The sequence below is a fragment of the Heterodontus francisci genome, chromosome 9 (assembly GCF_036365525.1).
Source record: "Heterodontus francisci isolate sHetFra1 chromosome 9, sHetFra1.hap1, whole genome shotgun sequence".
Taxonomy (NCBI): Eukaryota; Metazoa; Chordata; class Chondrichthyes; order Heterodontiformes; family Heterodontidae; genus Heterodontus; species Heterodontus francisci.
Window position 1 is genome coordinate 52,267,253 of NC_090379.1, and position 16,156 is coordinate 52,283,408.

The window sequence follows — 16,156 nt, forward strand, 5'->3', positions numbered from 1 at the left end:
GACGGTTCCTCCAACTCCCGGTAGTTAACTGGCCAGCTGCGACTCAATCACATTCTCTAGGGTGTCCCCGCCCAAAAGACAGTGACTCCCATTTCTGGGATCTCAGGCCTTGCCGCAAAATTCAACCCCATATCAAAGCTGGCTGATGTAGAAAGGGTGTACAGTATTATTTGGTGCACAGTGTAATTAAGAACTTAAGAAATAGGAGCAGGAGTAGGCCATTCGGCCCCCATTTAATAAGTTCATGGCTGATCTGATTGTGGCCTTAACTCCACTTTCCTGCCTGCCCTCCATAACCCTTGACTCCCTTGTAGATCAAAAATCTGTCTAACTCAGCTTTGAATATATTCAATGACAACTGCTCTCTGGGAAGAGAATTCCAAAGATTAACAACCCTCTGAGAGCAGAAATTCCTCCTTATCTCCGTCTTAAAAAGGAGACCCTTATTTTGAAACTGTGTCCCCTAGTTCTAGATTCCCCCACGTGGGGAAACATCCTCTCAGCATCTACCCTGTCAAGCCCCCTCTGAAACTTATATGTTTCAATAAGTTCACCTATCATTCATATAAACTCCAATGAGTATAGGCCCAACCTGCTCAAACTTTTCTCATAAGACAACCTTTTCATCCCAGGAATCAGCCTAGTGAACTTTCTCTGAATTGCTTCCAATGCAAGAATGGAGTGCTTTAGGTGTGGTCTCACCAATGCCCTGGGCAGTTGTAGAAAGACTTCTCTACTTTTATACTCCATCGCACTTGCAATAAATGTCAACGTTTCATTTGCCTTCCTAATTACTTGCTGTACCTGCATGCTAACTTCTTGTGATTCATAAATAGGACACCCAGTTCCCTCTGCAGAATTCTGCAGTCTCTTTCCATGTAAATAATATTCTGCTTTTCTATTCTTCCTGCCAAAGCAGACAAGTTCACATTTTCCCACATTATACTCCATCGAGCAAATTTCTGCCTGTTCACTTAACCTATCTATATACCAAGACAGACACTTTGTGCCCTTCTCACAACTTGCTTTCCTCCGCGAATTTGGCTACAATACACTTGGTCCCTTCATCCAAGTCATTAATATAGGTCGTAAATAGTGGAGGCCCCAGCACTGATCCCTGTCGCACTCCACTAGTTACCGTTTGCCAATCTTAAAATGCTCCATTTATCCCAACTCTCTGTTTCAGGTTAGTTAGCCAATCCTCTATCCATGCTAATATGTTACCCCCAAGAGCTCTTGTATCGAATGCCTTTTGGAAATCCAAATACACTCCATCTACTGGTCCCCTTTATCCACCCTGCTTGTTACATCCTCAAAGACCTCTATAATAAATTAGTCAAACACAATTTCCCTTTCATAAAACCAGGCTAACACTGCCTGATTACATTATGATTTGTTAAAAGTCCTACTACTTCCTTCATAATGGATCCTAGCATTTTTCCAATGACAGATGTTAAGCTAACTGGCCTATAGTTTTCTGCTTTCTGTCGCCACCCCACCCACCAACCCCCCCACCCCCTCCTTTTCTTGAATTGAGGTGTTACATTTGCAGTTTTCCAATCCGCTGGGACCTTTCCAGAATCTAAGGAATTTTGAAAGGTTACAACCAATGTATCCACTATCTCTGCAGCCACTCCTTTAAAGACCCTAGGATGCAGGCCACCAGGTCCAGGGGACTTGTCAGCCTTTAGTCCCATTATTTTTTCTTTCCTGATAGTTATTGTTTTAAATTCCTCCCTCTCTTTTGCCTCTTGATTTTCTGCTGTTTTTGGGATGCTTTTTGTGTCTTCTACTGTAAAGACAGATACAAAATACTTTTTCAAAGTCTCTGCCATTTCCTTGTTTTCCATTATCAATTCCCCAGTCTCATCCTCTAAGGGACCAACACTTACTTTAGCTACTTTCTTCCTTTTTATATATTTGTAGAAGCTTTTATTGTCCGTTTTTTTTAGATATTTCTTGCTAGTATTAGTCCTGTTTGTAGAAACTGGGTAATCTGTAACTTCTTTAAGTGAACAATCTCAGATGCAGCACATTTACTTCAGCTTTCTTTACCTTTGCAATCAAACGAATGCCATTTTCCAATACTACATTGACATTAGCACTTCTTAAACCATTATATCTAGGTGCAAAGAATTCACAAGCATCAGTCCTGCTCTTTTTTCCCTTCTCATCTAGCTATAAGATCCAGGTTGAAAAGCTCAAGTCTCTGCAGTCTTTCCTCATACCTCAGATCCCTGACTGTAGCAATCAGCCTTGTGGCTCTTCTCTGCACTGCCTCTTTCTTTTTTCTTTTCTTTCTTTTGGGCCTCCTTATCTCGAGAGACAATGGATACGCGCCTGGAGGTGGTCAGTGGTTTGTGAAGCAGCGCCTGGAGTGGCTATAAAGGCCAATTCTAGAGTGACAGGCTCTTCCACAGGTGCTGCAGAGAAATTTGTTTGTCGGGGCTGTTGCACAGTTGGCTCTCCCCTTGCGCCTCTGTCTTTTTTCCTGCCAACTACTAAGTCTCTTCGACTCGCCACATTTTAGCCCTGTCTTTATGGCTGCCCGCCAGCTCTGGCGAACGCTGGCAACTGACTCCCACGACTTGTGATCAATGTCACAGGATCACCTTCTTCCACCCCTCTCACCCCTCTTTCAAATATCATCATCTCCATCGCCCTCCCAAGTACGATAAAAATTTTCAATGCTTTCCTCCCTCAGCCTCTGTACCAACGATGTCTCATCCTTAGTGATTTCAATCTCCATCTCAACTCATCACGCTCTCTCTCTTCTGAGTTCACTGCCCTCTTATCCTCCCTAAATCTCTCCCTGCATGTAAACTCCCCAATCCATATTCATGGCGACTCCCCCTTGGTCTTGCCATCTCACGTGGTCTTGCTAGTCTCTTGATATCAATCACAGATAAGGCCATCTCTGATCACTTCCTTGTATCACTCACCACCCACATCCCCATTCCAACCCTACCTCCTTCTGTATCCATCCCTGAAAATAAATTATCCCCCAATTCACTTACAACGGCACTTTCAAAATCCCAACTGTCTAGCCTTTGGCCCTCCATTCACCACAACATTTTTGCAGTTACTGATCTGTTCAATCACACCCTCACCTCCACCTTTGATGCCCTAGACCACAATAAAACCATTGCTCTCTCACCCTGGCCATTCCTCCAGTACGGCCCTCATCTTCAATCCCTTAAGTCCAAGAAATGGAGAATTGAAAAGACATGGCAGACAACTGGTTTAGACATCCACCGCCAGACCTGGCTGAACCACATGAAACACTATCAGGTCCTGCTCTCATCTGCTAAAACTGCTCACTATACCAGGATCATCCTGGAATGCAAATATAATCCTCAGCTTCTTTTCTCTACTGCAAACTGTCTTCTTAAATCCTTCCCCCCTGTACCCTCCACCCTCACCTTCAACAATAAGTGTGAGAAGCTCATGGTTTTCTTTGTCACTCAGATCAAGGCCATCCAATCAGCTGCCTCTGCCACATCCCTCCCTTCCACTAGCACACCTGGCCAAACTTCCTATAATGCTCCCCCACCCCAGCCCTGAACTCATATCTTTCTCTAGTTTCTCTCCTATCTCCCCTCATGCCCTCTCTGAGCTCATCTTATCCATGAGATCCACCTCCTGCTTCATCGATCCTATTCCCATTAAACTGCTGACTACCTAACTTCCCCTCTTGGTCCATCTTAGCTGATATTGTTAACAGTTCTCTCTCTTTAAGTGTTATCTCTCTCTCTCTCCTTTATATCTTCCATCATCACCCCCTCCTCAAAAAACCAATGCTTAACCTCACCGTCCTTGCAAACCTACCGTCCCAATTCCAACCTCCTTTTCCTCTCCAAAGTCCTTAAATGTGTTGTCACCTTCCAAATCTATTTCCATCTTTCCTGGAACTCCATCTTTGAAACTCTCCAATCACGTTTCCGCCCCTGCCACAGTACCGAATCAGCTCTTATCAAAATCACAAATGACATCCTATGTGACTGTGACAAGGGTAAACTTTCTCTCCTCATCTTTCTCTATCTGTCTGCAGCCTTTGACATGGTTGGCCACACCATCCTCCTCCAACGCCTCTGCACTGTCTTCCAACTGGTGGGACTGCACTCGCCTGGTTCCATTCTTATCTATCTAATAGTAGCCAGAGTATCACTTACAATGGTGTCTCTTCCTGTTCCTGCACCATTACCTCTATTATCCCCCAAGGATCTATCAGCTCCCTCCTATTTCTCATCCAGATGCTGCCCCTCAGCAACATCATCCAAAAGCATGGCGTTACTTTTCATATGTATTCTGAGAACACCCAGCTCTACCGTACCACCACTTCTCTCCACTCCTCCACTGTTCCTAAATTATCAGACTGCTTATTCGGCATCCAGTACTGGATGAGCAGAAATTTCCTCCAGTTGAGAAGACTGAAGGCATTGTTTTCGGTCCCCCGCTCCAAACTCCATTCCCTAGCTACAATTCCATCCCTCTCCCTGGCAACAGTCTGAGTTAAGCCAGTCTGTTTGCAATCTTGGTGCCACATTTGACCCTAAGATGAATTTCTGACATATTCGTGCCATCACTAAGACAACCTATTTTCACCTCTGTAACATTGTCCGACTTCAACTCTGCTTCAGCTCATCTGCTACTGAAACCCTCATTCATATCTTTGTTACCTCTTGACTTGACTATTCTAATGCACTCCTGGCTGGTCTCTCACATTCTACCCTTCGTAAACTTGAGGTCATCCAAAACTCACCTGCCTATGTCTTAACTCACATCAAGTCCTGTTCCCGCATTAAGTTCTGTTCCCCTATTACCCCTGTGCTCGCTGACCTACATTGGTTATCGGTCAAGCAACGTCTTAATTTTAAAATTCTCATCTTTGCTTTCAAATCCCTCCATGGCCTTGTCCCACCCTATCTATGTAATCTCCTCCAGCCTCATAACCCTCCAATAGCTACACTCCTCTAATTCTCGCCTCTTGTGCATCCCTGATTTTAATCACGCCACCATTGGTGGCCGAGCCTTCAGCTGCCTAGACCCCAAATTCTGGAACACCCGCCCTACCCGTCTCTACCTCACTTTCCTCCTTTAAGAAACCCCTTAAAATCTACCTCTTTGACCAAGCTTTTGGTCATTTCACCTAATATCTCCTTTTGTGGCTCGATGTCATACATTGTTTTATAATACTCTTGTGAAGTGCCTTGGGATGTTTTATTTATTAAAGGTGCTAGATAAATATAAATTGTCGTTGATTGTTGTCTATTTACAATTTTCTCCTCCTCACACTGTTTTCAACACTTGCCATCAATACTGATTGCCCAAAAAGGTGCACTTTGAACATCCGACCTTCAATAGTGCCGGGTGCAGGAGTCCCCTGTGGTGTCTCACTTAGGTTCAGAGCCGTACTCGAGACGTAACAGGAATGAGTGACTCAACACCAAATAATGTGTAAAAACAGTAATTAAGTAATAATTAAACAAGTATTAATGATTAAAAAAGGAAAGATAATTTTATTAAAAAGAAAGGAAGTAAAAGAGTATAGAAAGACAATACTCTTATAGCACGCTGCTATAACCCCAATTTAGTCTGTTCACGACAGCTCCCTAAAATGGTACAATGTTCCGCTTGGTACATACACCAAATTTCCAAAAAACTTATAGCACACTGCTATAACACCAAATTAGTCTGTTCACGACAGCTCCCTAAAACTGTACCATTCCCCCTTGGCACATACCAAGTCTGGAGAACATTGCAGAGGTGGACTCTCCGGTCAGTCACTCCATCGATGTCCCTTTCTCCGTAGTCCAGCTGCAGCCCTGAACGTTGGATGCTGTTCCCCTTTACAGTAAGTGGAAAAGTCCTGGGGAAAATTGATGTACAGAGAGATTTGTGTGTTCAGGTCCATTGTTCCCTGAAGATGGCAACGCAGGTCAATAGAGTGGTCAAGAAGGCATATGGCATGCTTTCCTTCATCAGATGGGGCATTGAGTACAGGAGTTGGCAGGTCATGTTACAGTTGTATAAGACTTTGGTTCGGCCACATTTGGAATACTGCGTGCAGTTCTGGTCGCCACATTACCTAAAGGATGTGGATGCTTTGGAGAGGGTGCAGAGGAGGTTCACCAGGATGTTGCCTGGTATGGAGGGCGCTAGCTATGAAGAGAGGTTGAGTAGATTAGGATTATTTTCATTAGAAAGACGGAGGTTGAGGGGGGACCTGATTGAGGTGTACAAAATCATGAGAGGTATAGACAGGGTGGATAGCAAGAAGCTTTTTCCCAGAGTGGGGGATTCAAATACTACGGGTCACGAGTTCAAAGTGAGAGGGGAAAAGTTTAGGGGGGGATATGCGTGGAAAGTTCTTTACGCAGAGGGTGGTGGGTGCCTGGAACGCGTTGCCAGCGGAGCTGGCAGATGCGGGCACGATAGCGTCTTTTAAGATGTATCTAGACAGATACATGAATGGGCAGGAAGCAAAGAGATACAGACCCTTAGAAAATAGGCGACAGGTTTAGATAGAGGATCTGGATCGGCGCAGGCTTGGAGGGCCGAAGGGCCTGTTCCTGTGCTGTAATTTTCTTTGTTCTTTGTTCTTTGTTTAAGTCCAATTTCTGGCTCCATTCCAGCTTCTTGAGGATTCGATTCAGACTTTCTCAAAACAAAGTTCCGACAACCATGAGTCTTTATCAAATTCTTCTCACAAGCACTACAAGGCCATTCAGGCTGTTGACACATCCTTTGATGGTGTCTCTCACCAGCCATAAATTAGGTTATACTGTCCATCAATTAAACTGCATCTTCTGTTACTATCCCATAGTGGACCACCCCATGTGCAAGGTTATAAGGGGGGCTTGACAGGGTAGATGTTGAGAATATGTTTCCACTGGTGGGGGAGTCTCGAACTAGGGGACATAGTTACAGAATAAGGGGACACACTTTGGGCAGCACAGTGGTGCAGTGGTTAGCACCACAGCCTCACAACTCCAGCGACCTGGGTTCAATCCTGGGTACTGCCTGTGTGGAGTTTGCAAGTTCTCCCTGTGTCTGCGTGGGTTTCCTCCCACATGCCAAAGACTTGCAGGTTGATAAGTAAATTGGCCAGTAGCAATTGCCCCTAGTATAGGTAGGTGGTAGGGACAGATGGGGATGTGGTAGGAATATGGAATTAGTGTAGGATTAGTATAAATGGGTGGTTGATGGTCGGCACAGACTCGGTGGGCCAAAGGGCCTGTTTCAGTGCTGTATCACTAAACTAAACATTCAAAACTAGATGTGAAGGAATTTCTTCTCTCAGAGGGTGGTGAATCTCTGGAATTCAGAGAGTTGTGGAGGCTAGGTCGCTAAATGTATTTAAGAAGGAGGTAGATAGATTTTTGAAATCTCGGGGAGTCAAGGGTTATGTGGAGCAGGCCCGAAAGAGGAGTTGAGGCCTGGGACAGATCAGCCACGATCTTATTGAATGATGGGACAGGCTTGAGGGGCTGAATGGCCTACACCTGCTCCTACTTCTTATGTTCTTCTTATGTTCTTATGTTATCCACTATCCTGGCTTGTAATTCAGGGTCATCGAATACTGTCAATACTGACTTCTGTTTAAACAATGAGAAAGCAACTGTTATTTTCAAGAGAAAAACAGTAGTTTAGACAAAACAGCAGCTGTGCATGGCGTATCCTGACCAGCATGAAAACAAAAGGAAGAAGTTCTTGGAAAAATACAAGTTCACAATTAATAATATACCATTGATTACATAATTGATTAATTACTTGACTCAGAGTACAATCACACTTAGTTTTAAATTAATGTCTACAAAGTAATCTTTAAAAATTCACAGTTTAAAAAGAAAATCAAAAGCAAAGCAAAAGCAAGGCAGAAGTAAAATGCAAAAACTTACAAAAAGTAGTGGCTGCAGGCCTCAGGCTTACAATGGAAACTTCTAATTTCCAGTATTCTGGATCCAGGAGAAACTAGTACATAACAAAAGGAAACAAGACTCAAACAGGGAGATGCCCTTTATCATAGCTTGCTCCATATAAAATGGCAGCTCAATGTGGATACGACGTGGTAGTAAGAGGACTGCCACTGCCTCAGGCCTTATGTTAACCATCTATGCTCTTCCTTCTCATATTATTCTCTCATTACTGGCACCAAAAAAGTACTGAAACCCTTTACCATGTTGCACTTCCTTCTAAAAGCTTTCTGTGAAGTTTGCTCAGAAGGTCACTATTGTAACCACTTATTTTCCTCTCAGTGTGTAACAGAAAGCAGAGCCAAGCTTCCCTGCATCTGGGCATGCCAGGAACCCATCATTTTACTCTTTGCAAGCATCAGCTCAGAGGTACCCAGCCTGAAGATTGACAGTGATGCACACTGAGTAGAAACTGCTCATTATGGTAAAGAAGGAAGAGGAACCTGCTGTCTAGAGGACCAGTTTGCATTGCTCCTTGACTGATAAGCCTGGGGATCCATAGCTCACAGGTCCTGCTTTTAAAAGGAGGAAGCTTTCTGAGCATTAGTGTTGGTCCCATCACAAGGGATCGTGCAGTTAAGTGTGCTACACATGGTAGCCTGAGCGAAGGAGTACGTGTCACTAACTGCATATGCACAATCTTTGCATGATGTCTTTACAACACAACAGTCTACCGTGGTGTAGCAAATTCAGACATATCTCCAGCAGCACCCTCAATGCCAAAGACTTGTAGGGGCAGTTGGAGTTTCTCCGATGGTTACTAAGGCTGTTACCATAGGGAACTGGAGCTCCAAAATGTTCAGAGGCCATGGTGAGACAGAGCTCTGCAGCTGAAGCATGGCTATAATGGACACAGATAAAGGTATAGTCCCCCAATTCCAAGACCTGCCTACCTCTTCACACATAGCAGAAAGCAAGCTTGGCCAAGCTTCCCATGTAGTAATGGAAATGGAGGAGCTGGCAGCAGGTTTAACACTTCAACTGCCCCTCCCTTTCCCACTCAGATTTCTTACACTATTCCAATGAAGCTCAACACATGCTTCAAGCATAATGGATGGGATTTTCCTCAGTAATCCTGCCTGAGTGGCGATGAATAAAGGAACATGTGGCCTGTGAGAGCTGCCACTGCTTCACCATGGACCTCAATCCCGTGACGTGTGCACAACTGTAATGTCTTATTGTGTCTTTTCGCTTTGTAGATGCTGGCTGAAATTCTGTGTATTTCCAACAATTTTATGTTTGATTTCCAGCATTTGTAGTTTTCCTTTTGGAACTTGCTGTTACTTTCTTGCTTTTCTATCAGTTGCTGGAAGAAAAATGCTCCTTTATCAATTATAATTTCATAACCAAAAGAAGAGATTGTCATAAATTCTGAATCCTGGCCTCAGCTGATAATCCAAACACAGCTGACCTCACTGACTCATTTTTTTTTATTATTTAGTTGGTTGCAAGAGAGAACAATGTATGTTTTCTGACTATGCCACCTCCTGGTAAAGAGAAAAATACCAGCTCCCGGTCCATGTTAGGAAAAAACAAACTTGCATTCAAGGTATATTGCGCCTTATCATGTCCTCAGGACATCCCAAAGCTTGTCAAAATGAACAGAGTATTTCTGAAATTCAATCACTTTTTTTTTAGAACATTACAATTAGAATTAGAATTAGAACATTACAGCGCAGTACAGGCTCTTCGGCCCTCGATGTTGCGCCGACCTGTGAAACCATCTGACCTACACTATTCCATTTTCATCCATACGTCTATCCAATGACCACTTAAATGCCCTTAAAGTTGGCGAGTCTACTACCGTTGCAGGCAGGGCGTTCCACGCCCCTACTTCTCTCTGAGTAAAGAAACTACCTCTGACATCTGTCCTATATCTATCACCCCTCAACTTAAAGCTATGTCCCCTCGTGTTTGCCATCACCATCCGAGGAAAAAGACGCTCACTATCCACCCTATCTAACCCTCTGATTATCTTATATGTCTCTATTAAGTCACCTCTCCTCCTCCTTCTCTCCAACGAAAACAACCTCAAGTCCCTCAGCCTTTCCTCGTAAGACCTTCCCTCCATACCAGGCAACATCCTAGTAAATCTCCTCTGCACCCTTTCCATAGCTTCCACATTCTTCCTATAATGTGGTGACCAGAACTGCACGCAATACTCCAGGTGCGGTCTCACCAGAGTTTTGTACAGCTGCAGCATGACCTCGTGGCTCCGAAACTCGATCCCCCTACTAATAAAAGCTAACACACCATATGCCTTCTTAATAGCCCTATTAACCTGGGTAGCAACCTTCAGGGATTTATGCACCTGGACACCAAGATCTCTCTGTTCATCTACACTACCAAGAATCTTCCCATTAGCCCAGTACTCTGCATTCCTGTTACTCCTTCCAAAGTGAATCACCTCGCACTTTTCCGCATTAAACTCCATTTGCCATCTCTCAGCCCAGCTCTGCAGCCTATCTATGTCCCTCTGTACCCTACAACATCCTTCGGCACTATCCACAACTCCACCGACCTTAGTGTCATCCGCAAATTTACTAACCCACCCTTCTACACCCTCATCCAGGTCATTTATAAAAATGACAAACAGCAGTGGCCCCAAAACAGATCCTTGCGGTACACCACTAGTAACTAAACTCCAGGATGAACATTTGCTTCTTTCAGCTAGCCAATTTCTGATCCAAAGCTCTAAATCACCTTCAACCCCATACTTCTGTATTTTCTGCAATAGCCTACCGTGGGGAACCTTATCAAACGCCTTACTGAAATCCATATACACCACATCCACTGCTTTACCCTCATCCACCTGTTTGGTCACCTTCTCGAAAAACTCAATAAGGTTTGTGAGACACGACCTACCCATCACAAAACCGTGCTGACTATCGCTAATGAACTTATTCTTTTCAAGATGATTATAAATCCTGTCTCTTATAACCTTTTCCAACATTTTACCCACAACCAAAGTAAGGCTCACAGGTCTATAATTACCAGGGCTGTCTCCACTCCCCTTCTTGAACAAGGGGACAACATTTGCTATCCTCCAGTCTTCCGGCACTATTCCTGTCGACAATGACGACATAAAGATCAAGGACAAAGGCTCTGCAATCTCCTCCCTAGCTTCCCAGAGAATCCTAGGGTAAATCCCATCTGGCCCAGGGGACTTATCTATTTTCACACTTTCCAAAATTGATAACACCTCCTCCTTGTGAACCTCAATCCCATCTAGCCTAGTAGCCTGAATCTCAGTATTCTCCTCGACAACATTTTCTTTCTCTACTGTAAATACTGACGCAAAATATTCATTTAACGCTTCCCCTATCTCCTCTGATTCCACACACAACTTCCCACTACTATCCTTGATTGGCCCTAATCTAACTCTAGTCATTCTTTTATTCCTGATATACCTATAGAAAGCCTTAGGGTTTTCCCTGATCCTATCCGCCAATGACTTCTCGTGTCCTCTCCTTGCTCTTCTTAGCTCTCCCTTTAGATCCTTCCTGGCTAGCTTGTAGCTCTCAAGCACCCTAACTGAGCCTTCACGTCTCATCCTAACATAAGCCTTCTTCTTCCTCTTGACAAGCGCTTCAACTTCTTTAGTAAACCACGGCTCCCTCGCTCGACAACTTCCTCCCTGCCTCACAGGTACATACTTATCAAGGACACGCAGTAGCTGCTCCTTGAATAAGCTCCACATTTCAATTGTTCCCATCCCCTGCAGTTTCCTTCCCCATCCTACGCATCCTAAATCTTGCCTAATTGCATCATAATTTCCTTTCCCCCAGCTATAATTTTTGCCCTGCGGTATATACCTGTCCCTGCCCATCGCTAAGGTAAACCTAACCGAATTGTGATCACTATTTTGTACAAATAATTAGTTGCATCTAATAGAGACGTTTTAACATCAAAAACATTCTTCGGCACTTGAAAAGCATAAGGGAAAAATTGTTTCTGAACCTAAGAAGGAGCTATTGGAGGGGTGAACTAAAGCTAGGTCTTTGAGGTTTAAAAGAGGGTCTTAAGGAGGAGAGGGAGACAGAGAGTCAGAAGAGTTTAAGGAAGGAATTCCAGTGGACGAGACTGAGGCAGATGAAGGTACAGCCATCATTCGAAGGGAAAGGGAGTGGGACTGCACTCAAGTCAGAGCAATGGAGAGTTCAGGTGAGGAGAAGGGGCTTAGTGCTGGTGAAGGTTAAAGGAAGGGACAACTGCAGACAATTTGTGCAGAGCAAGGTCCCACAACCAGCACATGAACACCCAGATCATTCGTTATATTTTGACTGAGGAAGGATTGTTAATCAGGGCACCCAGTAGAATTTCCTGCTTTTCATTGAATAGTATCATTGAATCTTTTATGCCCACCTGAACAGGGATTTGGTTTGAAGTCATGTCTGAAAGATTGCTTCTCAAATATAAAGCATTCTACGGTACTGCATTGAAGTGTCATCCTATATTATGTGTTCCAATCCTGGAATGGGCATTGAACCCACTATCTTCTGACGCTGAAATGAGTATCACAATTTGAGCACAGCTGTTGGATTATGACGAGCATTGTCAGATGTTGTAAAGATGATTGCCTCATGGTCACTCACACTGCCATAAACCCTCCACATGTGCAGAAAAGGTCTATTTAAATTTCTTGACCTACTGACTCCATGTATCCACATAGTACCAATCCCATCAGATTTGTTAGGAGACTGAGGTTGGATTATGGTATGGACACGGGTTTTCTATCCACTTAAAGCCAGTAGGATTGAAAATGACAGTGGGTCAGATCAAATGTGGAGCTCATGCAGACTTCCACGCCAGCCATCACTGAGGCAGCTTGTTGGCCTGAGGGAGAGATTTGCCTTCCATGGCACCAGAGGGAAGTGAAATGTCACAGGGGAGCTGGAGACCTGGCACTAGGGGCACGGCAGATCCTCACTTCATCGATGCCCACCTGAATCTAATGCTGGAGGCAGTGAGAGGAGGGAGGTCCGCATCCCAGGGGGTGGCAGTAGGAGGTCATCTTGTCGTGCAGCAGGGGCACCTTTCTGTTCAGTGTTACCCCCTCGACCCCCTCTTCCTCCTCATCCTCTCTTACTCCTGGTCCTCCCTTGTCCTCAAAGTGCATGCCTCTCTGGAGGGCCATGTCATGTAGAGTACTGAAGACCCCCACAATGAGGAGGAGGAAGAGTGGGTGGAGGGGGTAAAACTGAATACAGTGGTGCCCCTGCTGCCACCCTCTGGGAAGAGGCCCTCCCTCCTCTCCCTCACAGCCCGCAGCATTAGATCCAGGTGTGCATCGATGAAGTGCACACTTCATTGGTGTGCCCTGCCCCTAGTGCCAGGCCTTCAGCTCCCTTGTGACATTTCACTTCCCTCTGGTGCTGTGGAAGGCAGATCTCTACCTCAGCACAACAAGCAGCCTCTACATGAGCCCCACACTTCATCTGACCGACCTCCATTCCCGGCCCCACTGATTTTAAGTGGACAGGAAACCTGTCTCCATACCAATTAAGGGCTTACCCATTTGAAAATTGAGATCTGAGTTAGCTTCCCACAGGAGGCAGGTTTCTGACCCAAAACCAAGAAGCGGTTCCTGTTTCCCGCCTCTGTATCAAAAATCCAGCCCATTATTTGTAGACCACAAGACATCAACTGACCTCTCTCCTCAATATTTTACTGGCTAGTGAGTGGCAACTCCTGAGTCCTGCATCAGTCAGACATGAAAAAAACATTTATGCTACCCACACACTGAAGGCCATTGGAAGATCTCTCCTCAAATAAATACCTGGACTGTAGCAGCCGTGGTTCCTGACTAACGAGTCTTGTCACAGATTTACTTTGGTCAACTTATTCCTTTCTGAATAATAATATTTAAATTTTATGCCTAAACTCATTTATTTTGTGATGGTGCTCAAAAATAGAAATCAGCGTTAAAGATATCCAATTCTTAAAGTTCTTCTAATAAGACTACTTGTTTTGTTGACAAATCATTCCTCACTCTTACTTGTCAGCAATCTGGACATGCCCCTGTGGGTAGTCAGGTCCTCCTGGGCAAATGAGGAAGGGGAGAAATTGAGGCAGGTGCGGGGCAGTGGTGAGAGAACTTAAAAGGTTTAGTACTAGTAGTTTCTTGTTACAATGTTAATCAGTTAGGTTGATTTCTAATCTACAGATTTTTGGGAACTCTTATTAGTGTCAGTTTTGAATGACAATTCAGACACTGTAGAAAACTTAGATTATCTTTAAATAGTATTCTGTTTTTGCCCACACAAGCATCATGAATTCATTGTGTTGCATGGCAGAAAAGAGAGCCTCATAGGCTTGAAAATATGTAAATTGTGATGTTGTTTAAAAACACCAGATAGAGATTTTATGGTAGTCCATACATACAACAGAATGTAGAATGTGGGGATGACTTTTTAGACTCCATGTGGACGGACACAGAGGCGGGCAGGTGTGTAAATTCGCACTGCTGGCCGCGTTCCCATTTCCCAGCACCATCCTGCCTCCGAGCCATTTTCCTGGAGGTGGGATGGGGGCAAGCGGTGGGTAGCCAATTCAGCTAATTATTGGCCCATTACGACCTACTGACAGAGGCCAACTGGAATTTTCCAGTCAGCCTCCAGGTCCCCAGAGGCGTCAGGGAATGGTGTAGCTGCTTGGAGGCTGCCTCCCAGTGACAGACCATGGGCAGTGGGGGAACCAGCGCTTCAGGCATGCTTAGAGGCTTTCCCTGCCTGCCTGGCTGCTAACGGCTTTTTATATTTCACATTTTAAAAAGTTGGAGAGAAGGCACCTCCATCTTGGGTCACCCTCTCTCTCACTTACCTGCAATGGCATCCTGCTGCCCCTTCCAAGCTTGAGGGCCTCCTATTGGCCCTCCAACTTTCAAAGCCTGCCCGTCGTCCTTAATTGGACGCAAGCCCACCCTCTAGCCATTAACTGATCAATTCGAATGTTCCCCACACAATGCCGGCTTCTGACCCCCATTTGATCCTGACGGTGGGATCCTGAAGCCCGCGGGGAAACTCTTGCCAAGGTGCTAATCTTTTGCTCCAATTTTCCCCCGAATTAGTACTGCACACAAACTTCTTTGGCTTTTCTGGTGTCAACACCTGACTGCACTTAATGTAAATTTCATGCAAATAAATGTCAAGACCTCAATACTCAAACTTCCTCTGATAGCACAAGGTGCAGTTTAGAGATAATCTGCTCCCAAAATAACTGGGCAGCACTGATTCTAGAGCAGCTGTTTAGACTGTCTTAAAGGACAGGCAGGCATTGCCAGGAAAGGTCTTCATTTTTGACCTTTTGAATTAAGAAGTGGTTTCACTGCTGCTACTGACCTTGCTGCAGAATGCTATTAGTATTTTAGTTGTAGTGATGGAGGGCATTCTCGGAACTGTGACACCCGCTCTTTTGCAACATGGTTTATTTGGAGGCAGAGAGGGGAAAGAAGCATAAACCTCCTTGACAGCTGTTAATGTCATTCACTCAGCCATTCCTTGATCCACAAATAACTGTTTCCCTAAAAGAGAATGGGAATTCTCTGCTCTTCCTAACCATATATCAAATGATTAGAAGGATGGTTTCACAGTCAAACCAGTGCCTTCCTCCTATTCCTGCTGCATCATTTTTCATAGCCACAATTGATATCCCTGTTCCTCCACCGTCTGCTTGGTACAATAGTGCTGCCTCTTAGCAGCTTCCTGGAAAGCAGACAGTAGAGATGTCCCGACTGATGATTGGTGACTCTCTGTCACCCCAGCACAGCAAAAAAGAACATTTTGACACAATCAGCTTTATGAGTTTTCTTACATATTTCACACTTTGTACACTCTTGCTTCTGCTGGCCCCACAAACAATACTGCAGATGGCTGCTGGTCCATGCTGCCATCCAGCTCAATAATTGTAGCAGCTAATCAACTGACCACCCTCTCACAACCAGCAAGCTGCAGTTGAGTGCCCATTTGGTACCCACAGCTCGCTGGCCACATTCATATGAGGCCCAAACCCAAAAGTCATTCAGGTCTCCCGATGCCAATGTTTGTCAGGTGACACAGCCACTCTTACAGGGCAGGCGGGTGCTCCAACCTATTCAGCGAGATTAACAGATAGAACCTCCTGCCTGCACCTGTTTCGGATGGAAGTCATAAATCACCCCTTAGTTTCCAGATTTGGTATAG